This window comes from Ambystoma mexicanum, chromosome 8 (assembly GCF_040938575.1).
Source record: "Ambystoma mexicanum isolate Mex_15411 chromosome 8, UKY_AmexF1_1, whole genome shotgun sequence".
Lineage (NCBI taxonomy): Eukaryota > Metazoa > Chordata > Amphibia > Caudata > Ambystomatidae > Ambystoma > Ambystoma mexicanum.
The window spans coordinates 293,873,353-293,899,907 of record NC_090929.1 but is presented as its reverse complement, the minus strand read 5'-3'; the positions used below and the strand labels follow the sequence as shown (position 1 = coordinate 293,899,907).

General features: G+C 46.8%; 1 protein-coding gene across 1 annotated transcript in view; it reads right to left on the bottom strand.

Moving 5' to 3' along the window:
• The window catches only part of LOC138471850 (ER degradation-enhancing alpha-mannosidase-like protein 3), a 996,165-nt gene that overhangs the window by 314,117 nt on the left and 655,493 nt on the right, over positions 1 to 26,555 (bottom strand). The window lies entirely within an intron of this gene.

The window sequence follows — 26,555 nt, the reverse complement described above, 5'->3', positions numbered from 1 at the left end:
GTTATGATTCCGGGTCAAACGGATATTCCCACGATTCGGTGTGCTGACAGCACCCTGGTCTCAGAGTCTGATTTAAATATGGTAGAATTCCGTGATTTTTACAGGAACCTATAAGTGGCTAGAGGAAGAGCGGACCCAGATGTTTTGCAGTGCTTCATAGGGGAGGCTGCATTGGCAGAGTTGGGCAGGCAGGAGAAGTGGTGGATGCGCCTAGAACTGTGGAAGATATCATGAGAACAAATAAAGATCTTCCAACTGCAAAGGCAGCTCGTTAAGGATTTCAATCAGGCGGCACACACCTTGGTCTCAGCCTAGTATGTAGCACACAACTGAGATGCCTTTCTCTTTACTTTATGCAAATTCAATTTGAGATGGTACACCACTCATATCACACCCCCTTTTTCGAAATACCCCGGGTCACAATGGACCATGAACCAGGCCGGCTGGTGAAAATGCAATATTTATTTATTTTTAAAATCAAATGAAATCAGCAATTTTAATATGGGGCAGCAATCACCAATGGGGTGATAATTACAATAGAAATGTAAGCAATGCACTTAATTAACCTTCTCCCAGAACATATAAACTGCACAATTGAATAGGAGCACTTTTTGATTTTAGGAAAGATAGCACCCAAGTTAAGGTTTCCCCCTGCAATGTTCCCTCAACCCACAAATCGACTTCTGAGTGGATAGAAAGAAGCAGCAGGTGCTCAGGAATAAGAGGGAGAAAACAGAATCACAATCCGAATAAGAGGCAAAAACTTTAGCAAAGGCCTAAAATAACATTAAAATTTTACAAAACAATTAAAATTAATGTGGTTAAATTATAATATACATATATTTTATCACAATAGCAGGTATGTTATACCACTGCCAATGGATCAGCAAAAGGCATACAATTTGAAAATGAGTGGAAAGTTTAGAGCATGTTGCAGCCAAATGACACGTTGGAAAACTCAATTCCCGCTTTAAATTACCCAAACGTTTTTTTAATAAAAACGGGTGAAATACTCAGATTTGCAGTGCTTGGGCTGGGGGATAGAGGTATATCACAGGGACAATATAGAGGTGAAAATAGGTGTCTAGCGGGTAAATTGAGAAAGATTTGGAAAGTAGACTGAGGTTTGTTTTTGGGTAAATAGAGCAGTCAAAAGTGAGAACATCGGTTTTGAAAGAAAGGAAAATGTTACTTACACTAAATTATCTAGGCTATATTGTTAAGGAGGAACACAGTAAGCTCCAAGGTTGATTCGCTAGGTCAAACCTTGCAACCCCAGTGCTCAACCCCAACAATAAAATATATGGAAATGAGTTTGATTACTCCAAATATAACGAAGGGTTTATAATTTACACCAGACAAAATTGAAAAGAGATGGCGCTAGCACTTAAACATTAAGGACAGGATCCGAGGATAATTCTAACAGTTTCAACAAGTTACCAGGGCATAAATATGACAACTCAAAGAGTGGGATAAGAACAAAGGCAAGACAAGATAGGCTATGTGCTTTTATTGGGGCGGAGGGGATTATACTTTCAGTCCACTTTTTGTTTTTGGGATTTTTGGGCAGTCAACAGGTTCTGGTCACCACATAGCGGTGCGCCTGGCAAAAGTCAGCTGGGTAAGGTCTGGTCACTGCGTAGCGAACAGCTGGGCAATTCGGGTCACTGGATGGCACAGGTACCACTGGATGCGGTCAGTGGGCAAGCAGTTAGTGGGCAGCAAGCCGGTCTTATTTCTGGAGGCAAAAGGTACCACAGCTTTCCCCTTTTTAATGGGGGATTAGTGGGTTGATTCTGGATCACTGGCCTTGCTGGGATAGGAATCAGCTATGCTTGGGTTTTTCAGTGGGCTCTGGAGTAGGGTCAGCAATGATTTGGCCTTGTAGTTGGAATCAGCAAGATGAATGGAGCAGAACAGGAACGCAGTGCAGGAACCTCAGGAAGAGTGTGTGTCTGTAGTTCTGTCAGCAACTCTTTATATAGAGCATGGTGACATCACAGAATTATTGGTGGGCAGAACTGAGCTAGGACTACCTCCAAGAAGCGGATAGGACAATCAATGTTGGTTGCTTCCTCTTCCTCGGGAAGGAGTCCCACTTTATGAGGTTGCATTTTATGTGTAACGCTCACCTGAATCCCTCGGAGGCGCAGGTCTGGGCTGGGGGTTCTCGGAGTCTTCTAGGGTCACGCGCAGGCCTCGAATGCCACCCGGGAAAGGCCCTCTCCTCACTGAGATCTTGATCTGAAGGGTGAGGTGTCTGCAATTAGGAGAGCAAGGGGTTAATAGGATATATAAGCCTGACTGGGCAAGCTGACTCCCCTTCCTGGTACTCCCCAAGTAGTTCGTAGGCTAAACGTGCTCACCTTATATAGGTGAAAGCGGAGCTCTCCATCCTGCGTCTGTGCAGGGGCGCCGAAGCCAGTTACTTCACTGGTTAATTGTCCAGCCTCTTGGTTGCAGAGGATGAAGATTTGGAGCTAGGCCGTCGTTAGCAGCACGAACGGCGGTTGCTTGAATATGGAGGTCCGGAGAGCGATGGAATGGCGAAGGTATTGCAGGCAAGTAAGTAGAAAATGTCAATTCGAAGTTTAAAGCACTTCTTAATGTCTCTTTTCCTTTTTCAGGTTGCAGAAGCAGCTGGGTAGAAAAATAGATGTCGAGGAATGCGCCGAGGAGTGAGAAAGATGAGAGCTGCCCAAAACACGTGCGTATGGATGGAGTTTGTATTTCTTAATCATGTCCTTTTGTTTTGCAGATGCGAGTAGCAGCGTCGGCGGAGGCGAGAAGAATGCAGCGCAGGTAGGGAAAGTTTCACGATGGTTACTAACCAATGTCCTTGCTTCCACAGGGTGCCGAAAAATGGAAAGCTGCAGCCCGTGGCTTGAGATGCACCGATGGATTGGGTAAGAGCTGCGCTGGTTTTTATCTCGTGCAAACCTGGTGTTCTTTTCCCTTCTCAGATGCTGCAGAAGATGAAGATGGTATTTCAGAAGGTAAGATTACGGATTTCTCTTCCCTAGATGCAGAAGTTGAAGATTCTCTGGAGCTGACACGGTGAGCGTCTTGCTGCTATTGCAGAATAACGCGAAGCACGTTGCTCTGATCGGGCGTGGTTTAAATAGTCCTACTGGAGTGCTTAGGTGTCTCCTTCCACAGCAGCCTCGCCCAGGTAAGAAGTCCCAGCTTCCTGAATAGTTCCAGTATCCAGTCCCAGGGAGTGGTGCTGGCCACACCCAGAAGGTAAAGTAGTTCCAGCCATGGATGGATGAGGATTTCATCCTGCAGGTGAGTGAGCAGCACGGTCTGCAGCCGGTAGGTCCACCCAAGCACCATTCCTTTCATCATGAGCCCGGCACGTCCTGTGCCGGGACTGGGTCCCCTTATGAGCCTGGCGCCACTGGCGCCAGGACAAGGTCCATAAGGCCCCTATGGGAGCCGATGGGTGCCTGAAAATGAAGTTGTGACCCAGCTTCCGAGGCAGTTGGGCTAAACCTGACTCCTTGGAGGCTGCGGTCATGACAGTACCCCCCCTCAAGGCCCCTCCCAAGCTTGTCTTTTCCGGAGGTTTTGGCTTGTTGGGAAAAGCCCGATGAAATTTTCGGACTAAACGAGGTGCATGTACATATTCTGAGGGTTCCCAAGATCTCTCCTGGGGTCCATATCCCTTCCAATCAATCAGGTAGTATAGTCTTGATTTGGAAATTTTGGAGTCCAAGATGTCTCGAATTTCAAATTCGGATTCTCCGTCAACTTGGATTGGCTCACGAGGTTTAGTCAAACGGGTTCCGGGTTGCACAGGTTTCAGGAGAGAAACATGGAAGACAGGATGTATCTTTATTCGAGTAGGTAATTCTAGTTTGACAGCCACTGGGTTAATCACGGCCGTGATCGAGTAGGGTCCTAAATATCTTGGGTTGAAGGTGCGTGGCCCTTTTAAAGATAAATGTTTAGTGGACAGCCAGACTTGATCTCCTTTTTGATATTGAGGAGCCTCTTTTCGATGTTGGTCTGCTCCTTTTTTGTATGATTCTTTAGCTCGTTGAAGATGAGCTGTGGCTTCTTTAAATGCTTGAGTTATCGTCGAATGCAGATGGTCAACAGCAGGTGTTCCGAGAGCTTGAGGTGGGTCCAGATTTGAGGTTCGAGGATGACTTCCATACAGCAGGAAAAAAAGGGGTTTTTCCTGTCCCAGAATAGATTGAATTATTGTAAGCGTATTCAGCAATCCAAAGGACATCCTTCCAAGTACCCTCGGATTGATGCAACATGCAGCGCAGATATTGTTCTAGAGTTTGGTTAGTTCTCTCAGTCTGCCCATCGGTTTGAGGATGATGGCTGGTGGAAAGTTGTACATCAATCTGTGCTAAACGACAACAACTCCGCCAGAAATGGGAAATTAATTGGCTCCCTCGGTCAGAGATTAGTACTGAAGGGAAACCGTGCAACCGGACAATGTTTTCAAGAAATTCTCGGGCTAGAATGGAAGCTGTAGGTAAACCCTTCAGTGGGATAAAATGAGCCATTTTTGAAAAAAGGTCCACGATCACTAGAATTGTGTTGTATCCGGAAGCAAGGGGGTAAATCCGTGATAAAAATCCATCGAGAGCGTGTGCCAAGGGCCTGGTGGAATGTCTATTGGACGTAATAATCCTGCTGGTTTTTCCTTCTGACTCTTGTTTTGTGCGCAGATACCACAAGAAGCCACAAACTCCTTAACATCTTTCCTCCAAGATGGCCACCAAAAATGCCTTTTAATTTTCTCTGAGGTTTTGGCAACTCCAGGATGTCCTTCCATTAGAGAATCATGGTAGCAGGTGATGACCTGTTTTTGTAAGTCAGCGCAGGGTAAGAATAGTCTTCCTTGGAAATACAATAGGTTCTGATCTATTGTAAAATCCTTTCCTTTCAATTGCCAATTCGATGAATCTTCGGGAGTTATGAGTTGATTGACCCTTGCTTTAATCTCTTCGAGGGATGATGTGTTGATTACTCCTAGTATCTTTTGTTCAGGAATTATTGGCACCGGCTCCGGATTAGCTGTAAGTTCGTCTACCCCTATCCGGGAAAGGGCGTCTGCTTTTCCGTTCCTAACGCCTGGTCGAAATGTGATTACAAAATCGAATTCTGCGAAGAATAAAGCCCAGCGTAGTTGCCTCGAAGATTGAGCTTTAGCTGACTTCAGGTACTGGAGGTTACGGTGATCCGTGATTAAAGTTACTGTGTGCCGGGCTCCCAAAAGATAATGCCGCCAGGCCTTAAAGGCGGACTTAATTGCCAAGAGTTCTTTGTCCGTAATTGTGTAGTTGATTACAGGAGCCGAAAATTTGCGAGACCAAAAGGCTACAGGGTGTAACTGGTGCATTTCGGGGTCTCTTTGTGACAGCACCGCCCCCATTGCAAGACTGGAAGCATCTGTCTCGACGATGTAGGGAAGTTCTGGACGGGGATGCCTTAAGACTGGAGCAGAGATAAATTTGGCTTTTAATTCTTGGAAGGCTTGTTCGGCTTCTGGAATCCACTCGAATTTTTTATTCTTTTTCAGAAGAGCCGTGATAGGTTGGACTACCCGAGAGAATTCAGGAATGAACCTTCGGTAAAAATTAGCGAAGCCCAGCATGCTCTGCACACCTTTCACGGAAGTTGGGGAAGGCCATTTGGTGATAGCATCCACTTTTCTTGAGTCCATGTGAACTCCGTTGGGTGATAAGATGAACCCTAAAAATTCCACTTCCTTTGCGTGAAAGGTGCACTTCTCCAGTTTAGCAAACAAGCGGTGTTGGCGAAGTCTCTGTAAAACCGCTGTGACGTGTCTATGATGATCAGATTCTGAGGCTGAGTATACCAGGATGTCGTCAATATAAACGACTACGCACACATCAATAAGTTCTCTGAGGACATCATTCATGAAAAACTGGAAAGCGGCCGGTGCGTTACATAGTCCGAAGGGCATTACTTGATACTCAAATAATCCATATTTAGTGCGAAAGGCCGTCTTCCATTCGTCGCCCTCCTTAATGCGTACCAAATGGTAAGCTCCTCTGAGGTCTAACTTTGTGTATGGCGCCTTTTACCTGGTCCAATAATTCAGGAATCAAGGGCAACAGGTATCGGTTTTTGACTGTAATCTGGTTCAGGGCGCGTGTAATAATTAGACTAATCACGAGAAGGTTGAATAACCGAAAGGTTACCTTAGAGAAACACCAGTCGTTCTCCCTCCTTCGTTTCCTTCTTCGGAAATGGTTTCCCACAGGGGTAGAGAATGAGTGCCTCCCTGAGACCCTTCCTCCGCCTCAAATACAAATATTAAGGAGGGGAAGGACTCCAGGGAAACCCTCTGGGGAAGAAAACCCTGTGTCGAAGGCTACTGGATAGATGTCGTCTGTCCGGAGAGGTTCTTGGTACCCAGAATATCCGCTGAAGCGAAGTCGTCTGAATAAAGACAGAGGAAAGTGGTAAGTTGAAGCAGGGAAACTAGAAGGCAGAATATGGGTTGAGGAAAGAGGAGTACCTGATTGGAAGGGGGGTACCACCTATCAAGCTATATTGCAGGTCTTCTGATGAGACGCGGACAGGAGTAACCTCGAGGACGTCCCGGTAAGAGAACGGTTCTCATATCTCAATGCTGCGGATCGGAACCTGCATATCCCTGCTTCTGTATAGGTAAGATAATATCATGTGTCAATTCTGGTCTCTTTCTAACCCCCGGATATACTAGGGACTGAATATCAATTCTCACGTACCGCACGCCAGGGAGGGAGTCTCACTAGCGAACCGATCAGTGAGGTTAAGTTCGTAACGAGTGAGGCAGGGGAAATCCACTCGAGTCTTGGATGTCGTGCAAGAGTTGAGAGAAGGATTCAAGTCTGGAAACAGGTGAGTGAAACGGGTAGAGTTACACAGTAGGAATAACAAACAAACAAGTAAGTAAATAGATCCTAGTATCGAACTCACGAAGCGTTGTTGTTGAAGAGTAGCAACGCATCCGCGCGTTGTCCGCAGGATCTAATGAACCGGCTCCGGAGTCGGGGGGCGGTCCTACCACCGCGCGGCCATTGTGTAAGTCTAGACCCACACCATCTGTAGCGGCGGCCATCTTGGGAGTAAAGATGGCCGCAATCCGTCTAATAGACCATCTATGCCACAGTGACCATGGTCTCCGCAGGGGCGTGACAGTATGCCCCCTCCGAAGGGCAGGGGACCCCGGCTTCCCCGGATGATTACGGAAGAATCGGCGAATAAGCGCAGGTGCATGCACTGCAGAGGCAGGTTCCCAGGAACGGTCAGCAGGGGAATAACCCTGCCAGTCAATCAAAAACTGAAGGCGACCTCGAAAGATGCGAGAGTCACAAATATCCGCCACCTCATATTCAGGACCTGACGGGGTAGACACCGGAGGAGGGTGAGTATTCCTCAATCTCGAAAATCGATCACACACTTCTTTCTTCAGCTGGGACACATGAAACACGGGATGAATCCGAGACCAAGAAGGGGGAAGCCTGATCTTGAAAGCAGAGCAACCCAACTTCTGTAGAATGGGAAAAGGTCCGAAATATTTAGGAGACAGCTTGGACGGGACCAGATGCCGTGGTAAGAAACGAGAGGCCAGCCATACCAAATCACCCGCCTTCAAGGAGGGCGCTGGAGAACGGTGCTTGTCCGCAAACCGTTTGACTCGTGCCTGAGCCTCAAGTAGCGAAGATTTGGCCGCCAAATGACCAGTCTGGATGACTTGAAGTAGGTTATCCACATCTGGAAACCGTGAGGAAGAAGGAAGGCCCGTAGGAAAACAAGAAGGGTGAAATCCATATGAGCAAAAAAAAGGACTGGAACCCAGAGCGGAATGACGGGAGTTATTGTAGGCAAACTCCGCCAATGGTAATAGAGAAACCCAGTTGTCCTGTGAAGCAGAGATGTAGCAGCGCAAATAGCCCTCCAATGTCTGGTTCAGCCGTTCCGTCTGGCCGTTAGTTTGAGGGTGGAAGCCAGAACTCAATGCTCGGGAGATTTTGAGGCTCTTACATATCTGTTGCCAATAACGTGAAGTATATTGAGAACCACGATCGGAGATGATAGTTTCCGGGAGCCCATGGAGCGTGAAGATCCGTGAAAGGAAAACTTTCGCCATCTGAGCTGCAGTGGGAATGCAAGGTAGAGGAATAAAGTGTGCCATCTTCGTAAAGTAGTCGATTGTCACCATGATTACTGTACAACCATCCGAGATAGGGAGTTCGACTATAAAATCAGTCGAAATTATCTGCCAGGGCCGATCAGGAATCGGCATCAACGATAGGAGACCCACTGGGGCAGATCGAGGGGTCTTTGTTTGTAAACACATGGCACATGCCGATACATAGTCTCTGATGTCTCTGCTCATCTTCGGCCACCAAAAATGGCGTTGAATCAATTCCTTGGTATTAGCCATACCGCGATGTCCTGCCATTGGAGAATCATGACAGAGTTGAAGTACCACTTTTCCTAATTCTTCGGAGGGAATGAATAACCGTTTGTTTCTATAGAAGCATCCTTGAGATGAGTTAAGCCTCCAGAGAGCGGCAAACCGAGGATTGGTCTGTATAAATCGAGAGGTATCCATAGCTACTAGTTGAAGAAAGGTGGTGACTTCCTGCAAAATTCTGGCTTTGGGAAACAAAGGTTCGGAACGGAAAGGAGTGGTAGAGTTGTAATCCTTTCTAGATAATGCATCTGCCTTGAGGTTAACTCTTCCTGGTATGAAGGAGAAGATGATATCATAGGGTGAAAAAAAATGGGCCCAACGTGCTTGGCGACTATTTCGTGTTTGAGAGTATTGTAAGGCTCGGAGATTGCTGTGATCGGTTCGTACTTCAATGGCATGTTTGGCCCCTAGTAACAGATGTCGCCACTCCTCAAAGGCTCTCTTAATAGCTAATAATTCCTTTTCGAGGACCGAGTAATTGATCTCCGACGGGGAGAGTGTCTTTTTAATTTTCTCTGAGGTTTTGGCAACTCCAGGATGTCCTTCCATTAGAGAATCATGGTAGCAGGTGATGACCTGTTTTTGTAAGTCAGCGCAGGGTAAGAATAGTCTTCCTTGGAAATACAATAGGTTCTGATCTATTGTAAAATCCTTTCCTTTCAATTGCCAATTCGATGAATCTTCGGGAGTTATGAGTTGATTGACCCTTGCTTTAATCTCTTCGAGGGATGATGTGTTGATTACTCCTAGTATCTTTTGTTCAGGAATTATTGGCACCGGCTCCGGATTAGCTGTAAGTTCGTCTACCCCTATCCGGGAAAGGGCGTCTGCTTTTCCGTTCCTAACGCCTGGTCGAAATGTGATTACAAAATCGAATTCTGCGAAGAATAAAGCCCAGCGTAGTTGCCTCGAAGATTGAGCTTTAGCTGACTTCAGGTACTGGAGGTTACGGTGATCCGTGATTAAAGTTACTGTGTGCCGGGCTCCCAAAAGATAATGCCGCCAGGCCTTAAAGGCGGACTTAATTGCCAAGAGTTCTTTGTCCGTAATTGTGTAGTTGATTACAGGAGCCGAAAATTTGCGAGACCAAAAGGCTACAGGGTGTAACTGGTGCATTTCGGGGTCTCTTTGTGACAGCACCGCCCCCATTGCAAGACTGGAAGCATCTGTCTCGACGATGTAGGGAAGTTCTGGACGGGGATGCCTTAAGACTGGAGCAGAGATAAATTTGGCTTTTAATTCTTGGAAGGCTTGTTCGGCTTCTGGAATCCACTCGAATTTTTTATTCTTTTTCAGAAGAGCCGTGATAGGTTGGACTACCCGAGAGAATTCAGGAATGAACCTTCGGTAAAAATTAGCGAAGCCCAGCATGCTCTGCACACCTTTCACGGAAGTTGGGGAAGGCCATTTGGTGATAGCATCCACTTTTCTTGAGTCCATGTGAACTCCGTTGGGTGATAAGATGAACCCTAAAAATTCCACTTCCTTTGCGTGAAAGGTGCACTTCTCCAGTTTAGCAAACAAGCGGTGTTGGCGAAGTCTCTGTAAAACCGCTGTGACGTGTCTATGATGATCAGATTCTGAGGCTGAGTATACCAGGATGTCGTCAATATAAACGACTACGCACACATCAATAAGTTCTCTGAGGACATCATTCATGAAAAACTGGAAAGCGGCCGGTGCGTTACATAGTCCGAAGGGCATTACTTGATACTCAAATAATCCATATTTAGTGCGAAAGGCCGTCTTCCATTCGTCGCCCTCCTTAATGCGTACCAAATGGTAAGCTCCTCTGAGGTCTAACTTTGTGTATGGCGCCTTTTACCTGGTCCAATAATTCAGGAATCAAGGGCAACAGGTATCGGTTTTTGACTGTAATCTGGTTCAGGGCGCGTGTAATAATTAGACTAATCACGAGAAGGTTGAATAACCGAAAGGTTACCTTAGAGAAACACCAGTCGTTCTCCCTCCTTCGTTTCCTTCTTCGGAAATGGTTTCCCACAGGGGTAGAGAATGAGTGCCTCCCTGAGACCCTTCCTCCGCCTCAAATACAAATATTAAGGAGGGGAAGGACTCCAGGGAAACCCTCTGGGGAAGAAAACCCTGTGTCGAAGGCTACTGGATAGATGTCGTCTGTCCTGAGAGGTTCTTGGTACCCAGAATATCCGCTGAAGCGAAGTCGTCTGAATAAAGACAGAGGAAAGTGGTAAGTTGAAGCAGGGAAACTAGAAGGCAGAATATGGGTTGAGGAAAGAGGAGTACCTGATTGGAAGGGGGGTACCACCTATCAAGCTATATTGCAGGTCTTCTGATGAGACGCGGACAGGAGTAACCTCGAGGACGTCCCGGTAAGAGAACGGTTCTCATATCTCAATGCTGCGGATCGGAACCTGCATATCCCTGCTTCTGTATAGGTAAGATAATATCATGTGTCAATTCTGGTCTCTTTCTAACCCCCGGATATACTAGGGACTGAATATCAATTCTCACGTACCGCACGCCAGGGAGGGAGTCTCACTAGCGAACCGATCAGTGAGGTTAAGTTCGTAACGAGTGAGGCAGGGGAAATCCACTCGAGTCTTGGATGTCGTGCAAGAGTTGAGAGAAGGATTCAAGTCTGGAAACAGGTGAGTGAAACGGGTAGAGTTACACAGAAGGAATAACAAACAAACGAGTAAGTAAATAGATCCTAGTATCGAACTCACGAAGCGTTGTTGTTGAAGAGTAGCAACGCATCCGCGCGTTGTCCGCAGGATCTAATGAACCGGCTCCGGAGTCGGGGGGCGGTCCTACCACCGCGCGGCCATTGTGTAAGTCTAGACCCACACCATCTGTAGCGGCGGCCATCTTGGGAGTAAAGATGGCCGCAATCCGTCTAATAGACCATCTATGCCACAGTGACCATGGTCTCCGCAGGGGCGTGACAGTATGCCCCCTCCGAAGGGCAGGGGACCCCGGCTTCCCCGGATGATTACGGAAGAATCGGCGAATAAGCGCAGGTGCATGCACTGCAGAGGCAGGTTCCCAGGAACGGTCAGCAGGGGAATAACCCTGCCAGTCAATCAAAAACTGAAGGCGACCTCGAAAGATGCGAGAGTCACAAATATCCGCCACCTCATATTCAGGACCTGACGGGGTAGACACCGGAGGAGGGTGAGTATTCCTCAATCTCGAAAATCGATCACACACTTCTTTCTTCAGCTGGGACACATGAAACACGGGATGAATCCGAGACCAAGAAGGGGGAAGCCTGATCTTGAAAGCAGAGCAACCCAACTTCTGTAGAATGGGAAAAGGTCCGAAATATTTAGGAGACAGCTTGGACGGGACCAGATGCCGTGGTAAGAAACGAGAGGCCAGCCATACCAAATCACCCGCCTTCAAGGAGGGCGCTGGAGAACGGTGCTTGTCCGCAAACCGTTTGACTCGTGCCTGAGCCTCAAGTAGCGAAGATTTGGCCGCCAAATGACCAGTCTGGATGACTTGAAGTAGGTTATCCACATCTGGAAACCGTGAGGAAGAAGGAAGGCCCGTAGGAAAACAAGAAGGGTGAAATCCATATGAGCAAAAAAAAGGACTGGAACCCAGAGCGGAATGACGGGAGTTATTGTAGGCAAACTCCGCCAATGGTAATAGAGAAACCCAGTTGTCCTGTGAAGCAGAGATGTAGCAGCGCAAATAGCCCTCCAATGTCTGGTTCAGCCGTTCCGTCTGGCCGTTAGTTTGAGGGTGGAAGCCAGAACTCAATGCTCGGGAGATTTTGAGGCTCTTACATATCTGTTGCCAATAACGTGAAGTATATTGAGAACCACGATCGGAGATGATAGTTTCCGGGAGCCCATGGAGCGTGAAGATCCGTGAAAGGAAAACTTTCGCCATCTGAGCTGCAGTGGGAATGCAAGGTAGAGGAATAAAGTGTGCCATCTTCGTAAAGTAGTCGATTGTCACCATGATTACTGTACAACCATCCGAGATAGGGAGTTCGACTATAAAATCAGTCGAAATTATCTGCCAGGGCCGATCAGGAATCGGCATCAACGATAGGAGACCCACTGGGGCAGATCGAGGGGTCTTTGTTTGTAAACACATGGCACATGCCGATACATAGTCTCTGATGTCTCTGCTCATCTTCGGCCACCAAAAATGGCGTTGAATCAATTCCTTGGTATTAGCCATACCGCGATGTCCTGCCATTGGAGAATCATGACAGAGTTGAAGTACCACTTTTCCTAATTCTTCGGAGGGAATGAATAACCGTTTGTTTCTATAGAAGCATCCTTGAGATGAGTTAAGCCTCCAGAGAGCGGCAAACCGAGGATTGGTCTGTATAAATCGAGAGGTATCCATAGCTACTAGTTGAAGAAAGGTGGTGACTTCCTGCAAAATTCTGGCTTTGGGAAACAAAGGTTCGGAACGGAAAGGAGTGGTAGAGTTGTAATCCTTTCTAGATAATGCATCTGCCTTGAGGTTAACTCTTCCTGGTATGAAGGAGAAGATGATATCATAGGGTGAAAAAAAATGGGCCCAACGTGCTTGGCGACTATTTCGTGTTTGAGAGTATTGTAAGGCTCGGAGATTGCTGTGATCGGTTCGTACTTCAATGGCATGTTTGGCCCCTAGTAACAGATGTCGCCACTCCTCAAAGGCTCTCTTAATAGCTAATAATTCCTTTTCGAGGACCGAGTAATTGATCTCCGACGGGGAGAGTGTCTTAGACAGATAGGCCACAGGACACTCGTCTCCTTGTTCATTTTCTTGCAGTAGAACTGCACCTACAGCATGATGTGAGGCGTCCGATTCTACAATGAACTTCTTGTTTTGGTCAGGGGTCAGGAGTATAGGTTCCTTGGTGAATTCTTCCTTGAGACTCCCAAAGGCTATTTGAGCCCTGTCTGACCAAAGGAACCTTGCTTTCTTCTTAAGGAGAGCCGTCATAGGAAGAATCTTCTCCGAATAGTGGGGAATGAAACGCCTATAAAAGTTGGCGAATCCTAAGAATCTCTGCAGATCTTTAACACACAGTGGAACTGGCCATTCCGTTATTGCAGAGACTTTTCTGGGATCCATGGCAACTCCTTCGGCGGATAGTATATAACCCAAATAAGCCACTCTATCCTTGTGGAATTCACACTTGTCTAATTTACAAAAAAGATGATTCTCCTCCAGTCTCTGCAATACTTCCTTCACATGTCGGATATGGTCCGACATGGAAACTGAAAAGACCAGTATGTCGTCCAAATAGACAATGACGGTATGTAGAAGGATATCCGAGAATATGTGATCCATAAAACGCTGGAAAACAGCTGGTGCATTGGAAAGTCCGAATGGCATCACTTTGTATTCATAGTGGCCCAAGGGAGTACGAAAGGCGGTTTTCCATTCATCCCCTGCGCGGATTCGGATAAGATGGTAAGCTCCGCGTAGGTCTAGCTTGGTAAATATCTTGGCGCCCTTTACTGCCTCAAGAATATCTGGGATTAATGGCATCGGATAGCGATCCGGAGTGGTGATCTTGTTCAAACCTCGATAGTCTACACATGGTCTGAGTTCTGTCGAATCCTTCTTAGGGATAAAGAACAGTGAGGCGCCGGCAGGAGAAGTGGATTCCTGAATGAGGCCGTTATGTAAATGCTTCTGGAGATACTCCTTTAGGACTTCCCGTTCACGAGCTGATAGTATATACATGCGCCCAAAAGGGATTGGAACACCCGGATCTAGTTCTAGGGCGCAATCATCTCTACGATGGGGAGGTAATTCAGCGAACTCTGAATTGGAAAATACTACTTGAAATTCTTGGTAGTCAGGAGGGATCTCCTGGATGTTATGTAACATCGAAGTAGTGCGATTCCTTTCTTGGACGGAGTGTGTAGAACAGAACCCCAACGCTCCACCAGAAAGGCAATGAGTAAGGCAATGTTCAGATCCTAGAAAAATTGTGCCGGCCTTCCAATTGATGTATGGATTATGGGCTCTAAGCCACGGTAAACCCAATATCAAGGGATAATGTGCTGTGCGAATGACATCGAATACGATGGTCTCTTGATGAGAAGCAATCTTCATTTGAATAGGTCTTGTTTGTTCCCGGATAGGACCGGAAGTCAAAGGACTTCCATCAACAGATTCTACTGGAACAGCAATGGTCTTAAGGGAGCATGGTATATTCTTGTCATTCTTCCAAATGGTGTCTACAAAATTCCCCGCAGCTCCGCAATCAATCAATGCGGGAACCAAAATTGGCTCGGAGGTACCCCATTCCATTGAAACCTGTATGACAATCATGGGAGGATCTGGAGTGTCTGTGACTTGAGAAGTTACTGACATGGATGAGGAACCTGTTATTGGCTCCCTAGCCGCGGTTCCCCTTGCGGTTGGGAGGAAGCGTTTCCCTGTTGTTTGGAAGGGGTGATGGGGCAATCCTGTACTGGGTGGTCTTTGGACCCACAATACATACACAAGCCTTTAGCCCTCCGTCGATTACGTTCTTCCAAGGTGAGTCTACCTCTTCCTCTTGTGATTCCTATCTGCATAGGTTCATCAATTGGGGTTTTCATAGGACTAGAAGGATGCATAGTCAATGGCCTCACAGAACGATTTCGACGTCGTTCTCTGATCCTTTCCTGTAGACGGTAGTCCATCTGCATCACTAATGTAATCATTTCCGCTAGGTTGGGAGGTCGAGACACCCTAGACACCTCGTCTTTAAGTTCCTCATTCAAACCCCTACGAAATAGTGTTATCAGAGCATCATCAGCCCAAGAGGTTCCAGCAGCAAGCTGTTTAAAAGAGGTGATATACGACAGTAGATCCTGTGATCCCTGTTTGAAGTCTAATAATTGCTCTTGGGAAGAAACAGTGATCTCTTGTCTACTAAACATGGACCTAAGACTGTTCAGAAAGGCGGGATAGGAGTCTAGTAGAGCGTTGTTTGTCACAACCAGTGGTGTAGCCCATGCCAATGCCGGTCCCGTCAAGTTGGCTATTATATGTCCCACCTTGTCACGATCATTCTGAAAGAAGGCCGTTTTAAATGTAAACTGGTACATGCTTCGATAAAGGCTTTAAGTTTGTGGGGATTCCCATCATATAAACCCCCTGGAATGGGACCGGGAGGTAATTCTGAACAACTAGGTACCCTTCCAACCTGTTGTCTCAAAAAGGCATTTTCCTGCTTTAATGCCTGGACTTCCGCAGTCAAAGACTGGACTGCAGCAACCAATTGCTGCTGTTGGGCTGCGTCCATGGTATCTCCTAGAACTATCGAGTTCTTTAAGGCAACCGTTCAGCACCTGGGAAGCCCTGGTGTTATTTTTTGGGCGTTGCTAACTGTAATAATTAGACTAATCACGAGAAGGTTGAATAACCGAAAGGTTACCTTAGAGAAACACCAGTCGTTCTCCCTCCTTCGTTTCCTTCTTCGGAAATGGTTTCCCACAGGGGTAGAGAATGAGTGCCTCCCTGAGACCCTTCCTCCGCCTCAAATACAAATATTAAGGAGGGGAAGGGCTCCAGGGAAACCCTCTGGGGAAGAAAACCCTGTGTCGAAGGCTACTGGATAGATGTCGTCTGTCCGGAGAGGTTCTTGGTACCCAGAATATCCGCTGAAGCGAAGTCGTCTGAATAAAGACAGAGGAAAGTGGTAAGTTGAAGCAGGGAAACTAGAAGGCAGAATATGGGTTGAGGAAAGAGGAGTACCTGATTGGAAGGGGGGTACCACCTATCAAGCTATATTGCAGGTCTTCTGATGAGACGCGGACAGGAGTAACCTCGAGGACGTCCCGGTAAGAGAACGGTTCTCATATCTCAATGCTGCGGATCGGAACCTGCATATCCCTGCTTCTGTATAGGTAAGATAATATCATGTGTCAATTCTGGTCTCTTTCTAACCCCCGGATATACTAGGGACTGAATATCAATTCTCACGTACCGCACGCCAGGGAGGGAGTCTCACTAGCGAACCGATCAGTGAGGTTAAGTTCGTAACGAGTGAGGCAGGGGAAATCCACTCGAGTCTTGGATGTCGTGCAAGAGTTGAGAGAAGGATTCAAGTCTGGAAACAGGTGAGTGAAACGGGTAGAGTTACACAGAAGGAATAACAAACAAACGAGTAAGTAAATAGATCCTAGTATCGAACTCACGAAGCGTTGTTGTTGAAGAGTAGCAACGCATCCGCGCGTTGTCCGCAGGATCTAATGAACCGGCTCCGGAGTCGGGGGGCGGTCCTACCACCGCGCGGCCATTGTGTAAGTCTAGACCCACACCATCTGTAGCGGCGGCCATCTTGGGAGTAAAGATGGCCGCAATCCGTCTAATAGACCATCTATGCCACAGTGACCATGGTCTCCGCAGGGGCGTGACAGCGCGATAATCGATACACGTTCTTAGGTCACCTTCCTTTTTCGGGACGAAGAACAAAGCTGAGGAAGCCGGGGATTTCGAGGGGCGGATGAATCCGTTAGCCAAGTACTGGTCCAAGTATTGCCTGAGATTGAGGTTTTCTGGTTCAGTGAGGGCATATATTCTACTGCACGGAGGGGTGGACCCAGGTATCAGGTCTATCTGGCAGTCGTATGACCGATGTGGAGGCAGGGTGTTGGCTTGATCTTTCTGAAAGACGTCGCTGAACTCTTGGTATTCCAGAGGTAATCGGGGGTCCTCGGAAGTGATGGCTGCTAGCTTGATTTCGGGCTGAGGATAACAGGTTGAAGCGCATTCTGGAAACCGAATCACCTTGGCTCGCCAGTTTATCTGAGGATTGTGTTTTTCCAACCAAGGCATTCCCAGAATCACCTGAAACTGCGGGGCCTTGGTTACATCAAACACGATCTTCTCCCGATGTCCGCCTTGACATAACAACGTTACCTCCATGGTGGTATGAGAAACTGGTCCGGAAGCTATTTCAGTACCATCCACTGTAGTGATTACATCCTTTACCATCTTGGGACGTAGGGGAAGATCCATCCTGGTAGCCAAGTCGTGGTCCACATAATTACCGATTGCTCCGCTATCGATGTATACTTTGATAGCATGCATACGATCTGGTCTATTGGGACATATGAGGACCATAGGCATTACCAAATGCGAGGTCAAGGAACTGGTTCTAACGCTCGGCAAGCGGACCTCTACGCTTGTCGGGCGAGGTCGTTTCCCGATTCCAGTTTCTCAGCAGTTTTATCAGAAGCTCCTACGGTCTTCTTGACCGGTTTCACTGAGCAATCACGAAGGAAATGTCCAGAATTCCCACAGTATAGGCACAGCTGTAATTGCCTTCTTCTTTCCCGTTCTTTCTAGGTTAATGGTCCTTTTACTACTCCTATTTGCATTGGTTCCACGGAGTCATTCCCTTTAGCGGAGCTCTGAGGTCTTGAAAGTACCCGGGTTTCAAATCTGGATCGATCGGTCTTCCTGTTCTGTAGCCGATGATCTAATTGGACCACTAGGTCGATATAATCTGAACAGTCTTGCGGCGGATTCACCACCTGAGCTAAAACGTCTTTAAGTTCCCCACGTAGACCTCTGTAGAAGAGCGTGATTCTCTTATCTTCAGGCCACCTGGTCTCAACCACCAGTCTATTAAAGGACGCTATGTAAGCCAGGAGATCCTGATTACCTTGTCTGAGTGACAGGAGTTCATTGTCCAAGGCCTGCCCCTGCGAATGTCTTGCGAACAACTTTTCCATACTGGTCTGAAAGTCTTGAAAGTTATAGAGGAGCGGGTCATCCTGTGTCACGAGAGGAATGGACCAGTCTGCAGCACTACCGCTAAGATAGGAAAGTACAAACGCTACCTTGGCTTGGTCCGTTGGGAATGCGGCGGGTCTACACAGAAAGTGCAAGCGGCATTGATTGATGAATACTGCATATCGCTTTGGTTCACCAGAAAAACGTTCGGGCGGGGCCAAAGGCACATTCCCTGGCAGATTAATTTGCACCGGATTACTTGAGGTTGTAGGAGTGCCGCCCCCTCCATAGGGAGGCAGTGGCATCTGTCCCGCTTGAGCCTGTAGCAACTGTCTGGCCAGATCATCAGTCCGTTCCTTGGCAATGATCAACTCCCTTCGTAAAGCGTTTGTTTCTTGGCGAGATGCGTGTACTTCTGCCCTTAGTTCCCCAAGCAATTGAGCCAGTTGATCTGTGTCCGAGGTTTCCATTGCGCCTGGGTGGGAATATTGTGGTAGGCTTCGCGTTCTGTAACGCTCACCTCAATCCCTCGGAGGCGCAGGTCTGGGCTGGGGGTTCTCGGAGTCTTCTAGGGTCACGCGCAGGCCTCGAATGCCACCCGGGAAAGGCCCTCTCCTCACTGAGATCTTGATCTGAAGGGTGAGGTGTCTGCAATTAGGAGAGCAAGGGGTTAATAGGATATATAAGCCTGACTGGGCAAGCTGACTCCCCTTCCTGGTACTCCCCAAGTAGTTCGTAGGCTAAACGTGCTCACCTTATATAGGTGAAAGCGGAGCTCTCCATCCTGCGTCTGTGCAGGGGCGCCGAAGCCAGTTACTTCACTGGTTAATTGTCCAGCCTCTTGGTTGCAGAGGATGAAGATTTGGAGCTAGGCCGTCGTTAGCAGCACGAACGGCGGTTGCTTGAATATGGAGGTCCGGAGAGCGATGGAATGGCGAAGGTATTGCAGGCAAGTAAGTAGAAAATGTCAATTCGAAGTTTAAAGCACTTCTTAATGTCTCTTTTCCTTTTTCAGGTTGCAGAAGCAGCTGGGTAGAAAAATAGATGTCGAGGAATGCGCCGAGGAGTGAGAAAGATGAGAGCTGCCCAAAACACGTGCGTATGGATGGAGTTTGTATTTCTTAATGATGTCCTTTTGTTTTGCAGATGCGAGTAGCAGCGTCGGCGGAGGCGAGAAGAATGCAGCGCAGGTAGGGAAAGTTTCACGATGGTTACTAACCAATGTCCTTGCTTCCACAGGGTGCCGAAAAATGGAAAGCTGCAGCCCGTGGCTTGAGATGCACCGATGGATTGGGTAAGAGCTGCGCTGGTTTTTATCTCGTGCAAACCTGGTGTTCTTTTCCCTTCTCAGATGCTGCAGAAGATGAAGATGGTATTTCAGAAGGTAAGATTACGGATTTCTCTTCCCTAGATGCAGAAGTTGAAGATTCTCTGGAGCTGACACGGTGAGCGTCTTGCTGCTATTGCAGAATAACGCGAAGCACGTTGCTCTGATCGGGCGTGGTTTAAATACTCCTACTGGAGTGCTTAGGTGTCTCCTTCCACAGCAGCCTCGCCCAGGTAAGAAGTCCCAGCTTCCAGAATAGTTCCAGTATCCAGTCCCAGGGAGTGGTGCTGGCCACACCCAGAAGGTAAAGTAGTTCCAGCCATGGATGGATGAGGATTTCATCCTGCAGGTGAGTGAGCAGCATGGTCTGCAGCCGGTAGGTCCACCCAAGCACCATTCCTTTCATCATGAGCCTGGCACGTCCTGTGCCGGGACTGGGTCCCCTTATGAGCCTGGCGCCACTGGCGCCAGGACAAGGTCCATAAGGCCCCTATGGGAGCCGATGGGTGCCTGAAAATGAAGTTGTGACCCAGCTTCCGAGGCAGTTGGGCTAAACCTGACTCCTTGGAGGCTGCGGTAATGACATTATGAGGTAAAAAGCCGTTCCACAGTCTTTTTTGCCCAAAATCAGTCATAACTTAATTTACACTTTTATACATTTGTGGCATTTTAACAAATCACATGGGCAGGTTACATATTGTATGTAGAGCATAGCAGTCCAATCCTCATGATTGTGGGACCTTGTTTCGCCCTTCTACCAGTTTTTGGCGTTTTTCAGGGAGAATTATATTACTTCAAATTCTATATCTTTACACATGTGTGTAGATTATTATTAGGCATATCAGTGTTAAAATTCGCAATGGCATCATGGATCCTTTCCTTATAATACCCAGTTATCTGTCCTTTCTATTACCAAGGGGTCATTGAATGCTGCAATGTCTTAAATTATAAACCACAAAATCACATTTAAACTGTGTCATTTTCACATTTTTGCAAAGTCCTGCTGCAGAGATAAAAGTCTTTAACATTTTTATTAAGAAATAGTCTTTGGAAAAAAATGTCAGTATGGGTCTCCGTGTATGGGCATGCCTTTCCAAGGCTACCACCTCACACCAGGTTATCACAGAGATTTCCTTTGAAGCTTCTGGTGGAAATAACGAGGGGGTGTGAATTTTCACTTCGCACTTTAGTGTCCTAGAATTCTATTATACGAGGCTAGAGCACAGACAACAGTCTGTCCAACCTAGCAATTATCACTTGTGTGTTCAGGGAGTTTACTGTGGGGGGTCCTTATGTTGCTAGCATCCTCCCAGCAGACCTGTTTGTCTGGTTCTCCCCCCATGTAGCCACTGCAGAAACCTATTTTTGGGCTGACTTCCCCCCAGGCAGCCATTGCAGTTTGATTCAATTGTATTTATTTTTGTTCTGAATTGGAAGAAAACCTGCTGAATAGAACCATCTCCGACATGTATTTTCACATCACAATCCCCTTCACATTGCTAAATAAGGGCAGGGCCTTATCCAACATGCCCTTTTATAAACAGATATTTTCCTTTATTTTGCAAAAGTACATTTAAAATTGGTGACTGAAAGTTGAATTTTTCTTGCAAATCCGTTTTTTATATCTAGATTCCCACATTGTTTTGCAGCTATAGTTAGTTTCTTGTAGACAACAGTCTGTAAAAGGCAAAGGTCTCCTGGAATTGACAAGTACACAGAAAGCTCTGATTTTCTTTTCAGGCAGTGATTTTCGACATTTTTTTAGCACTATGTAAGCATTTCCCGTGCAAATGAAGGAAAGCTTTTATTGATTTTCAGGAATAATGCTCTTTTCTGATGGAGCACAATGTGAATATGGCTGGGCGTGACAGGGTCTTTTTGATAAAAGCAGTTTAATGAAAACAGGATCAGAGCGGCATCATTTTAGAGGTGACATATTCCCTTTTTCAACGGGAATTTTGCGCTTGTAGCAACGCAGCGCTGCTTTTTCACTCTTTTTTTTTGTATATGGCCAAACACACTGGCAGGTTTCCTCAGTGTGCCCCCTTGTTCCATCCTGCCCAATATGTGCTTGGCAAGATGGTGCAGCCATCTTTTTGTCACTGCAAAACGCAGTTTTGACTCAGTGATGCATACTGGAGCCAGTGCAGCCATTTTGGTGTTTCTGCAGAAATGCAGCTTGGTGATGTGGGGGGAGTACAGCTGAGTTGGGTCAATATATCCCAGAAACTGAGTCAGACAGGAATACATCCAAGTTTTTTAAGGAATTTGGCCCCGATGTAGTGGAGCACCTCCTTCAGGTGTGGCAAGAGGGTCCTCAGTTGGGATCTCTGCCTCCTACGATGCGTGAGGGAATACGTTTCTTGAAATTAAAGCAGGATAAGGACACATTTGATTGTGCCTCTTACAGGACGATATCCCTCATCAATATGGACATGAAAATATTCTCCAAATATTAGCTGATAGATTACTTCCCTCTATTGTGCATTTAGACCAGGTGGTTTTAATCTGGGTCGATCCACAGCCCTCAACCTGCAGAGGTTATTTGGGGTGGTGGCTCAGATTGATCCCTCTGTACAGGCGATCAGGGTGCTTTTAGATATGGAGAAGGCGTTTAATTCGGTCACCTAGGATTTTTTGTTTGCTGTACCAGTGAGGGTTGGAATCCCAACGTATTTTCTAGCATGTGTTAAGGTCCTGTACTCCCGAGTAACCGCAAGGAAGGTTCTTTTTGGGAGGTACTCAGAAGCGTTTGAACTTGGCCGTGGGATGCGGCATGGGTGTCCGCTGTCTACCCTCTTATTTGCAATCATGATGGAGCCATTAGCTATGTGCTTATGTGCTTGAGGGCGTGTCATGAGCACCAGGGGCTGGCTCTTGGAGGGGCCTGGGAATTGATCTCACTTCATGCTGATGACATTATTTTGTACATTAAAGACCCGGATACAAATCTGAAGCCTCTTTCACAAGAAATAGAGGAATTTCAGAGCTATGAGTTAATTGGGCTAAGTCAATCAGGTTTCATCTGAATTATGTCACTTTGCAGCCCGCGGGAGCGGAAAATCTTCGTTGGGAGCAAGTGTCTATGAAGTATTTAGGTATACAGGTGAGTAGGAGTCGAACTCAACATGGGGCATATCTGGAGACGCTCCAGAGTAAGGTTAATTGGCGAGTATCCGTTCCAGTCTCACTCATGGGGAAGGTAGGGACCATAAAAGGGATTACACTCCCTAAATTATTGTATTTTTTTCTTAATCTCCTGGTGTGGCTGGGTGCTCAATTCTTCACAACTCTGAGGTCACTAATGATTAAGCTGGTGTGGAGTCCGAAGACACCCATAATCCAATGGGAAACACTTACTGAGAGGTGGGAGCAAGGGGGTCTCAACGCCCCAGATTTGAAATTGTATTATCTGGCCGTGCATGTGTTGTTCATGTCAGACTGGATTGCGGGTTCCCAACAGTTCCCGCATGTCAGGATTGAAAGGAGGTCGACTTACCCGTACTCTTTGCAAAGTACCCTGCTTTCTAAACAGATCAACGAAAGGTGCCCTTTTGACCCAGCAGCATGCACGATCCATACATTGCAGAGGATGTGCCAAAGAATGCTGGTAGCTCTCACCTATACCCCTGAGCTCGGGGTCTGGAATAGTCAGTGCCTGGCCCAGACGTGTGACAGCAAAATTATTCGGAGTGAATTATATGTTTGATTTTGATCTAGATGGGCAGTTTGTGTCTTGGGATCATTCAGGGCCAAGCTGGGTGATGCATTTGGGCTGGTGTTTCAGTTTTTGAGAATTTGTGGGGCATTTGGGGCTTGGTCAGTATCTTTCCCCATGGAACCGCAGACATTTCCCCTCTTGACGTTTCTGGTTAACTCTTTCAATGTTAAGGGAGTGGTTTCAACAATTTATCGGTTGGTGTTAATTTCAGCTGCCAGGGAGGCCCCGGTTGGCAGGTCAATGTGGGCAGCTGATATTGGATATAAGTTAAAAGATGTGAGATGGGCATATATGTGTTTATCTACTAGAAAGCTGGCGACACCTGGTTAAAACGTATACAATCTAAAATTCTTCATTTGGCTTATATGTCACCTGGGGTGAGGCAAAGTTTTGACCGTGCTTGTGATGGGAGGTGACCCAGGTGTAAAAGTGACAGTGCTGACTTTATACATACTCTATGGAGCTGCCCGTGCTTGGCTACCTTTTGTCAGTAGGTGACAGAAATTACGGGGAATATGATAAATTCTGAAGTTCCGCTGGAGGCCCTTTGTTTGTTTGGGTGGATGCTGGGGATTCCAAGGGGAGAGAAGAAGTTACTGTCAATTTGTATGTTGCTTGTGAAACGTTGCATTTTAATGCTCTGTCCAAGTCTGGTGGTTCCAACAGTGGCAAAATGGCTGAAAGACCTGGCGTGGTGCTGGGTTATTGAGCAGGACTACTGTAGACTGCAGCATATTAGATCTAGGCCAGGGGGCATGTGGGACCACGTACATGCACTGTTGCCGTCGACGGACGCACCCAGTAATGGTAAAGTAATTGTAGGAGAAGCGACTGGGAGTGATCCCATTCCGTAAAACTAAAGTAGTATGGGACTTGTTAGGGAGATGTATCATGTGCATGCCTCATCCCCTCTCCTATTGAGACCCACAGCACTTTTTCTGGACTTCTGGACCTTTTTCTTTCAATCCTGAATGAGTGGAGCCTTTTTCCACTCATTCATTCTTGTGTGCTCTGTCTTTTGGAACTCTATTCTTTGTATTCTACCTGTAGTATGGAGTCTGTCTGCTCCATAGCTCTTAAAAGCATCTGTAATTTACTACTGCAGCACACAGCTCCTTATGGGCAGTGTTGCTGGGGACCCTTTAGGGTCCTCCTTTAAGATTCCTTTTCTGTATCCTCAAGTAACTAAAGTTCTTAAGAATAGAGAGCTACTTAGTATGTCTGCCAAAACTCTATAATCTGAGAGATTGGAACACAGCACATTCAGTGGAGTGCCAAAGGGATATCCAGTATCGCCCTTCTCTCTGCTCCTGTGACTTTTTAGTCACATAGACAAACTCCTAGTTATAGTTGGTGGAAGTGGACGTGTTCTACCAACTATTGTGTCGTTTCTATAAAGCAGACTGTGTCCATAGCCTCGGAGGTGCACAATAGGGACACCCAATTAACAACTTGGGGCCTCCCTTCTTCTTTTGCCATTACTAGTGTGGTTGTTCGTTGTTAGCCCTTCTACCATTCTGGGGGGTGGGGGGAGCACATTGTGTGTGTTTTGCCTTTGGCTGGAACCCTTGGGTATCCCCGCCTGGGCTCCAGAGTGTCTGGGCAGGAAAGAAGTGGGGGGAGGAGTTTCCCACCCCCCCTGTCCTTTGTCTGCCGGAGTGACAGAATAGGACTAGCTCCCACAGGGGCTCTGGCTGTCCTGATTGGACAGCCAAACGCACCTTTTTGTAATATGTTGAGAGATTGTAGAGGAGTGTGTGCTGGAACTGAATAAAAGGTGAGGCATCTGGAGTGAAAAGCAAGTTGACCACTGTAAGCTGAAGTAACCAAAGAAGACGATGACCAGAGACGCCTGCAGACTGTTTGCAACATCGTGAAGCAACCACTGCTGTCCTGACCCCTGTTTCTGTGCGACAGAGGTGCTCCAAAGAGGACGACTCCTTCCCTTTGGCTGGTGGGAAACACCAGTCCCAAGACTAACTTTGAATTGAGCCATCTCCCTAGGTCCTAGGAGTTTCCAGAGCTACGGAACCCCAATACCAGGAAACCTGGTGCCCATTTCGAGTGCATCGTTGTGGAAAGGCTGAATCCGTCCAAATCTTTGCTGAACCCGTAAGGACACTCCAGAGATTTGATCCAACTCACCCAGACCCCCTCAAGGGGGCGTGGGACTGCAGGAAGCAAAGAAGATTGACCGGGCGATCTGTGTCCTTTGTTGGTGCTGCAGAAAATGTTCCAAAACCGCAGAGTGAGACAAAAAGTTGCTAAAAGCTGTGCCCCAGGTCATCCCTCAAGACTGCTGCTGAGAGATCCCGTCCATTGTCCTGCCTTCAGTCATCAGATCAAGGAATCCGGAGGTCGCGTCCAGAGCTGCTACATCGCGGAGCATCCAGCATGACCATTTTCTTCTCACCTAAGGTACTGTGGGGAAAAAGGTATTGCTTACCTGATTCCAAGAAGTCGCTCCAGACCGTTGCAGTGCACGCAGAGATGTCCAGGGTAACCCCCGCCTACCTCAGACTCAAGCCGCTGCTTGTGTCCCTTCATCGAGTCCTTTAAAAGGTCCCCCTTGTTAGTTAACTTGCTGCTTCTATAACACTAGAAACTAGAGACTGCTACTTGTCAAGACTTTGAGCCCTCTCCAAACATCCTTTGGTTAGGGTTGCGTTTTGAGACTTAAAAGACTTACTGTGCGAAGAAACCTCATCTAGAACCTTGAACCAGGCTAATGTTACACTAACTAACCGTTGTCCTCGCTTTAAGTGAGTGTTTTCAGAGTACATGCATTACCGTAAAAACTGTTAAGAACCGCAGATGCGCATAATAACCGATAATACAATAGCATTGTCTTTTCCCTTTCTAACGTTGCTACAAATGTAACCACGAACAAACACAAAAGTGAAAGTGTCCTTTGAAGTGTATTATCAAGTATTCCAAAGTATTCTAGCGTAAACATCTAAAGTATTTAAAGTTAGTCTGGTGTAAATAAAATAAATATATAAATTATAAGTGTAAGAGTTTCTTTGATGTACATGTCTAACTAGGTTCAGTGTACTTACCTACAGCTCGCATCTTCCTCTTAAGATAAGCCTGACGGCTCTGCCACTCTACAAAGGTCCTGAGTTAGTGCAGACTGATACTAAGAGTTGGAGATCTACAAACCACTGGGATAGCTTACTAAAGTCTTACTACTCCCCTAACTTTGTATGTGTGTTTCTCCAGAAACATGGGGCTGCAGGGAGCTAAGGTGTCTCCAAATGGCCTCTATGGTTAACTGTGTGGTATGCGCTCGAATTGTTATTTAGACTGCTGTGTACTCTTTGCATATTGAAGTGTACACCTTTCATAAATACGTTTCTTTTTTAAACGTA